An 8,043-nucleotide genomic window follows, 5' to 3' on the forward strand; every position below is an offset into this window, starting at 1 on the left:
TTGCTTCTCTCTTGCTATTGGCAATTTTACATTTACAGATAATTAGTATTTTGTATTGATGTCTAAAACAACTTTGTTTCTACATTTTTCTACTTTTATGACAAATCATTTAACATTAAGCACTAAATCCTTCAGGTGATAACATATTCCATCCCAAACCCCTTTTATGAAACATTTCTACAGAAGGAAAATTGTATTCCTTTCTAACGTATAATTTACCTTTAAAATACAATTCATCATCTGCGAACATATATTGGGAAATACTTTTGAATGTTGCTACAGAGAGCAAAATCATTGAAGGGTATTTTGACAGAGACAAACTGTTTTTGTAAAAATGTTTCCGCTCTATTTTTGTAAAAAATACTGCTCTTATTTTGCAAAGACGTTACTGCTCTATTGCTGTAGACGTTACTTCTCTATTTTTGTAAAGATGCTACTGCTGTATTGTTGTAAAGAGGTTACTGCTCTATTGTTGTAGAGATGTTACTGCCCTATCGTTGTAAAGACGTTACTGCTCTTTTGTTGTAAAGATGTTACTGCTCTATTGTTGTAAAGAAGTTACTGCTATATTGTTGTGAAGATGTTACTGCTCTTTTGTTGTAAAGATTTTACTGCTCTATTGTTATAAACAAGTTACTGCTCTTTTGTTGTAAAAAAGTTGATGCTTTATTCTTGCAAAGAAGTTACTGCTCTATTGTTGTAAAGACGCTACTGTTTTATTGTTGTAAAGACATTATTTTTCTATTGTTGTAAAGATGTTACTGCTCTATTGTTGCAGAGACGCTACTGTTCTATTGTTGTAAAGACGTTACTCCTCTATTGTTGTAAAACAGTTACTGTTCAATTGTTGTATAACTGTTGCTACTCTGTGTTGTTAAGATGTTACTGATCTATTGTTGTAAACGTTACTGCTCTATTGTTGTAAAGAAGTAACTGCTCTGTTGTTGTACAGATGTTACTGCTCTATTGTTGTATCGACGTTACTGCTCTGTTGATGTAAAGATGTTACTGCTCTATTATTGTAAACGTTACTGCTCTTTTGTTGTAAAGTTGTTACTGCTCTATTGTTGTAAAGATGTTACTGCTCTATTGTTGTAAAGATATTACCGCCCTTTTGTTGCAAAGAAGCTACTGCTCTATTGTTGCAAAGAAGTTGCTGCTCTATTGTTGTAAAGACGCTACTGTTCTATTGTTGTAAAGACGTTATTGATCTATTGTTGTAAAGATGTTACTGCTCTATTGTTGCAAAGACGCTACTGTTCTATTGTTGTCAAGACGTTACTGCTCTATTGTTGTAAATATGTTACTGCTCAATTGTTATAAAAATGTTACTGCTCTATTGTTGTAAAGATGTTACTGCTCTATTGTTGTAAAGACATTACTGCTCTATTGTTGTGAAGATGTTACTGCTCTATTTTTGCGGACATTACTGCTTTATTGTTGTAAAAATAGTTACTGCTCTATTGTTGTAAAGATGTTACTGCTCTATTGTTGTAGACATTATTGCTGTATTGTTGTAGACATTATTGCTCTTTTGTTTCCAAGGTGCCCTCCTAACAAACGTATAAAATTACTTCTTTTTTGAAATATCTCACATATATATTTTCAAATATTTGAAAGTGTTGTTTTTCCCTGAGTTTTTAATTTCACCACGTGGCCCCATGTTCTATGCTTTTGTAAGACTTTTATCTTCCTTCTGTAATCGTTTTAGATCTGTAGGTCCCAGGTAAATTGATGGCGGAACTTTCATTGGTTTTATTTGTGTTTCTGCCTTTGACTGGGCTCTGAGTTTTACTGCTCCTATTTTAGTGAAAGTTCTATTTGATTTCTTCTTTTCAACATCATCTAATGGAAGTAAACCGTCTATATTTCCAACAATTAAGTCAAACACTGGTGGCTCCATGCACATTGCTAACACTTTTCCATTATAAAATGTTTAAAGAAGTGTTTATAGAAATCAAGGAAGAAGTAATTTTTCTCACAGTTCCATCAACTAAAACACAAAGCTATTTTTCTCCGGTCAAGCTGTGTTCATCTACTAAGGATCTCTTCACAACAATTGTTGAACAACCTGTGTCTCTCAGATCAGATACAGCCTTGTCACCAACGATCCGGAATACACTGGCATATTCAACTCTTTGGTTTCATTGCAGGCTATGGACATTACTTATAATTCATGGCCACACTTTAGTTGAACAGCATTTGTCAAACTTTTCCTCACAGTGTTGGGTCTCTTTGACTTTTAAAAATGAAGTATTATTGTATGGCCTTCTTGACTGTGGTCTCATGTTTGAATTATGATGCCAACCTTTATGCACCAAAGCTGCGGTATTTTGTGGTCTCAGGTTTGGGCAGTCTCGTTTATAATGCTTTCCTTGGCATATAAAGCACACTGTGAATTGCAATCCATTGTTAATATCAATTTTCTGCCCCTCATGAGCTTCCATATATATATGTCAGGTGCCTCGGCCATATCCTGTACTGCTTTAAATTTCCTTTCTTTCAAGAATAGCTGTAATCGTTTTTTTTGAGGAATTTAGAAATTCCTCCCTTAAAACCAAATCCTTTAAACCTTTAAAATTTAACTCGGCCCCAGCCTTACTCAAATAATTTTCTAACCTGACAAGATACTGAGTAGGTGTTTACCCTTTCTCTATTTTATACCCGCTAAACCTTGTCCGAAAACCCTCTTCTGTCATATTAAATCTTTTAAATAAATTTGTCTTCAGTACCCCGTAATTATCTGATTCTGGCACGGACATGCGAGAATAAACATCAAGTGCTGTCCCTGTTAATAAGGCACTAAGATTCATAGCCTAGTGTTTCTTGTCCCAACCAGCACTCTCTGCAAAAGGGGCGTCCGTGGCCGAGTGGTTAAGGTCGTTTTTTTTTCAAAGGACCTTCCCTCATGCTTTTCGGTTTGAATCCCGAACAGGGGGTTTAAATTCTTTAATGTGAAAAAAGGGGTATCCAAACTAGCCTTACCGGAACTCCCCGGGGGTTTTTACTCAGGTTCCCGGGTTTGTCCCGAAAATTAAAATTCACGGAAGGGAACCAGGTCTTCCTTACCGGGAAAGCTTGGGGGAAAGTGGCGGGTAATGACCATACTGGGGGTCGATGGTGGGCGTTAACCCAAACCCAAACCCAAAAACAAACCCCTTTAAAAAAGTTCAAACTGTTTTAAAAGCCTTTTTAAAATTATCAAAGCTTTTCTTTTAATAAGGCAAAATGCCCCGGGAATTTTTAGCCTTTTTCTCCCCAAAATTTCATTTTCCCTTTTGGAGTCATTTCTTTTTGTAACCCCAATAGATCGCTCCCTTCCAAACTTTAATTTTTAATTTTTCCCCTTTCTTTTAAATCGTTTTTTCCCCTTTCAACTCCCGTCCTCTTGTTTTGAATTCTTCCTCTCTATCTCGTTCTTTTTTTAATTTAATTTGCTTTCTTCTAATTTTTCTGGTTCTAAATAAAGTGCATAAAAATATTTTAAAAAATCCAAAAGTAATTGCCTTTTTAAAAATTCCCTTTTTTTTCTGTTATAATAAAATTTTAAAAAAAAAAAAAACAAAAAAAACCCAAATAACAATTTTAGCATGTATGGCTAGCCAAATTTAAATTTTATTAAATTTTCCCCTTTTAAATCTTGTAAAACTGATTCCCACTTCAAAACCCCTTATTTAAACCCGTTTGCCCCCTAAAAAATTTTATTACCTCTTTCTGGGAGGGCAGTCTCGAAACTAGCATGTGGTTTAAATTTAATTTGGGAAAATTTTTTTCCCGTGTTAACCGCACTACAGTATTTTTATGTGCGATATTAAATTTACACACCCCACCCTTACTACCAAATTGTCACGATGTTCGCTTCGGCCTCGCCCGGTCAATTTTCGTACTATTTGTTCTATAGTAAATCAGTCAAATTTGAGGCTTAATTCTGGATTCCACTGTTCTTGATGAATTATATATTGTCTTCAACTTTAAACATTAACACTATCTAAGTCCAATGAGGCCCAAAATATAATAGGTTAGCCATCTACTTTTTTCAGAAATCTTCATTCTGTTGTAACACTGTTTAAATTCACCACTTTAAAAACTCCTGACAGCTGGTGGGTAGTACATCTTTGATCCTTCCACCAACAAATGAGTTCCTGGAGAATACACAAAAAACAACTTTTAAAGTCATCATATAACACACAAAAACTACACACATGCAATAAATACACTTGAATTATGACCAATCTAACTAGAGATGACTACTTTCTAGACTACAATGGGTTCGGTTTAATTCCGTACCAGGTTGAGACCTAAATGAATCCAAAATTTAATATAAGCCAAACTTTATACTCATTTCCTAGTAATTTAGTGTTATACAAGTACAATCATATAGGTTTGACATGTCTCTAACAAATTACATTAATGCAGTACAATTTCTAAAATATGAACCTTCATGTGAAAAGTCAGACTCGGCCAATAGAATTTTACGCAAAAATTTATATTACAAATTCTGTCATATCTTTTGATTCTGTCAATGGATTTTCTTCGAATAAAGTTTAATGTTACCGGCTAATGTCATACAGTTATTTTATGAAAGAATAAGACCTTATTGCTTAAAAATTGTAATAGAAACTCCATTTCTTTAAATGAGAGCATGAAATTTTGGGTTAAAATACAAGTAATCACAATTAAATGTGTTTTTTTCATAACTTTTTCCTTCAATATTGTAATAAAACTTACTGATTATGATTTTTACCTATATACCATGGTAAATAAAGTAAAGAACCAACATACACACCCTACATTGTTTGCTTAAGATATCAATAAACACAAACAGAGGTAATCTTAAGGTTAGCAAAGAGGTTACCATATCACCATGGGCTATGTCTTCTGACAAAGTAAGATTAGCCAACTCTCACACAAATAAGGCTTAAAAAAGATGACAAATACCGTCTCCCACTTTAAATCATTGAGAAGTCTTAATATAGTCAGAATTAGAGAAATTTTCTCCTGATATACATCAAAATAACTACCAAATATTGCCCGAGCATTGGGAGTCGCTTAACCGTCAATAGCTGAAGTTTCAAACTAGACATAAGTTATTACCTTCTCAATGTGTCCTGACAAAGCTGCTGCCAAACTGAGCTGAAGGAGTCCTTCCATAGATCTTCACCAGGATAAGGTAAGGTCCTGTACTCAAACCCAGGCTTTGGTAACTGCACAGTCTGAAAAAATATGCAACACTAGTACATGCCTAAGAAAATTATAAGAGGCATTTATGCTGTAATTCTGATATCTGAAAAAGAAAGAAAATAATGTCTTAATTAATCAATGGCTAGATTTGCTAATTCACACAGGAGAGCTTATATAAATATTGTGTGCTGAAAAATGCATGCCTGCATGAAAATAGCAGTTTAGACATTATAAACCTAACCTAATTTAACTGCTGTAGCAGCTACAACAACAACAACAATCATATCAACTGTGTTATTCTAAATGAGCCAATTATCCAGAAAGTACACTGTTTAATGACTAGAAAATCTTTTATGTGTATATATTAATAGCAAATACATTCTGCAACACAGCAAAACATCAAGTTTCACTACACTGAAAATGCCTATATTTCCAAAATATAAATCACATTTGTCCTGTTCAATTGTCAGTTCTGCTTCATTGAAATACAAGACAATAGTGAATATTTACAGACTGATTACTACAGCATCAATCCTTTGCTGAAACATCAAAACATATAATGTGTGGTCCATATGAGCAATAGGCTACTATGGTGCTTCTTCGAATCCCATGGCCGGTGCTTCTTGGGCCCCTAAGATCTCTGGAATGAGCTTGCCAATCACTTTTTTTACCAATGTAACCAATCTGAAACCACACACTCCCCAATTCCTTGCAATGCATAATTTATCCATAATTTAAGATGCATTTCTCTAAAAATTATCATTTTCTATATAAATCTTATAAAAATAAGCTAGATTTATAGTATATTGCTAAACACAGGGTGCAAAAATAAAATTTATCAATTTATAAACTGCTTTTTACAAAATTTAAATTTCATTTTTTAATTTTAAATTTATTTTTACAGTTTTAATTCAATAGAATGTGGTTAATCTTTCATGCAAAAGCTCTGTACCCTTCTCCCTGCTTACTGACACAGTAGCAGACATCTACATTTGAAGGGGAGATAACAATAACAACATATGTCCCAATTTAAAATGTCAAAATTTAAAATTTGAAATAAAATTTAAAATCTTCAAACCTGTCAGTTATCCTTTATTTTCCTGACTTCTATTCATAAACACAACACTGATGCAAAGTTTCATCCAAATCCATCAATCAGTTCCCATTTTTCTCATTTCTTATCTTGGCCTCGGCCCGGTGAATTTTCGTACTATTTGTTCTATAGTAAATCAGTCAAATTTGAGGCTTAATTCTGGATTCCACTGTTCTTGATGAATTATATACTGTCTTCAACTTTAAACATTAACACTATCTAAGTCCAATGAGGCCCAAAATATAATAGGTTAGCCATCTACTTTTTTCAGAAATCTTCATTCTGTTGTAACACTGTTTAAATTCACCACTATAAAATTTCCTGACAGCTGGTGGGTAGTACATCTTTGATCCTTCCATCAACAAATGAGTTCCTGGAGAATACACAAAAACAACTTTTAAAGTCATCATATAACACACAAAAACTACACACATGCAATAAATACACTTTAATTATGACCAATCTAACTAGAGATGACTTAAATTGGGCCATTTCAAAATTTTAAAGAACTACTTTCTAGACTACAATGGGTTCGGTCTAATTCCGTACCGGGTTGAGACCTTCATGAGCAAATCAGACTTTTTGGGGGTTGTGTAAAATCACTAATACTGTAGTGTGGTCTACAAGATTTTATTTACAAGAAACTAAATAATACTAAATACTGTAAGATTATATATAAGACATGAATAGAATAATTGTTTAAATATATTAAACCGAAGAAATAATAACGCTAATGATAAAAAAATAACAATGTTTAAGTAATCCGCTAATTAAACTATCTGAGGCTATTGTTCATGTTTTCTTGTTAATGTTAGTCTTGGTCTTCACTGTTCCTTTTATCCAGTTTTTTTTGTTGGGACGTAGTCCCAACTAGTGTACTTACAAACCCTAAATTTTCAACCATACAGGGTAACGCCCAGTGACGTTTCATCACCACTATATATGCCATATTGTATTCTTACATTTTTCAAGGAAATTGAATTCATAGCGATCATCCGACCATGACCGACGCATAACCGCCACGAGTGAAAAATAGTGCTCTTTATTTCTGAAACCATTGATTTATTGCGAATAGAAGAGGAGATAAGAAATTTATTTTTTGAAAATCATGCGCAATATAGCTTGAATTACGGTATAAGAAATGTAGCGGATATAATTTGAAAATTCGAGTAATTGTATGAATGGAAATAGTAATTCTATGAATGGAAATAAGCGATTGACGGCTTGCAATATTCAATTTTACTCAGCCATAGATCTACGTTATCATCACACTATTTGTATGATATTCCAGAAGTTTTTGAAAAAGACAATTAATTTTTATCGAATAAATTTTGTAGTTTATAATTGCAAAGTGAATATTAAAATAGAAATAGCCAGAGATATAGATAATCAACGTCTCTGAAATAGTCTATAATGATGAATCTGACCACTTCCGGGTTACTTTATGACCTACTTGACAAGCATATCAGCCTGTTTAGCTCACAAGGTAAGTTTTAAAGCAATATATGTTATGAATTTGATGAATAATCATAATAAGTTTATTTATTTGATGTCAATTCGTTCATGAGAACTAAAACTTTCGTTAATTATTTCGAAGTAATTTGAGAAATCCCGAGCCATTAGTTACCAAGACATTTCCACCCTGGCATAGTCTCAATTTTTGGACTGCAAAACAGACCGATTTTACAAATTGACATTACACAGATGACTGCCTGAATTTTAATTTGGATAATTCTTATTTTGATCAAATGGTTTCTGACAATTATCCC

General features: G+C 33.2%; 1 long non-coding RNA gene across 1 annotated transcript; it reads right to left on the reverse strand.

Moving 5' to 3' along the window:
• Positions 1–3,857: 3,857 nt before the first annotated feature.
• LOC132749377 (uncharacterized) lies at positions 3,858–6,574 on the reverse strand. The gene is made up of 3 exons (XR_009628408.1): positions 6,260–6,574; positions 5,095–5,213; positions 3,858–4,142 (listed from the first exon to the last, which is right to left on the reverse strand). It is a non-coding gene; the product is annotated as an uncharacterized LOC132749377 (long non-coding RNA).
• Between the last annotated feature and the right edge of the window lie 1,469 nt (positions 6,575–8,043).

The sequence above is a fragment of the Ruditapes philippinarum genome, unplaced genomic scaffold (genome assembly GCF_026571515.1).
Source record: "Ruditapes philippinarum isolate M1 unplaced genomic scaffold, ASM2657151v2 ctg6333_1_1_1_1, whole genome shotgun sequence".
Lineage (NCBI taxonomy): Eukaryota > Metazoa > Mollusca > Bivalvia > Venerida > Veneridae > Ruditapes > Ruditapes philippinarum.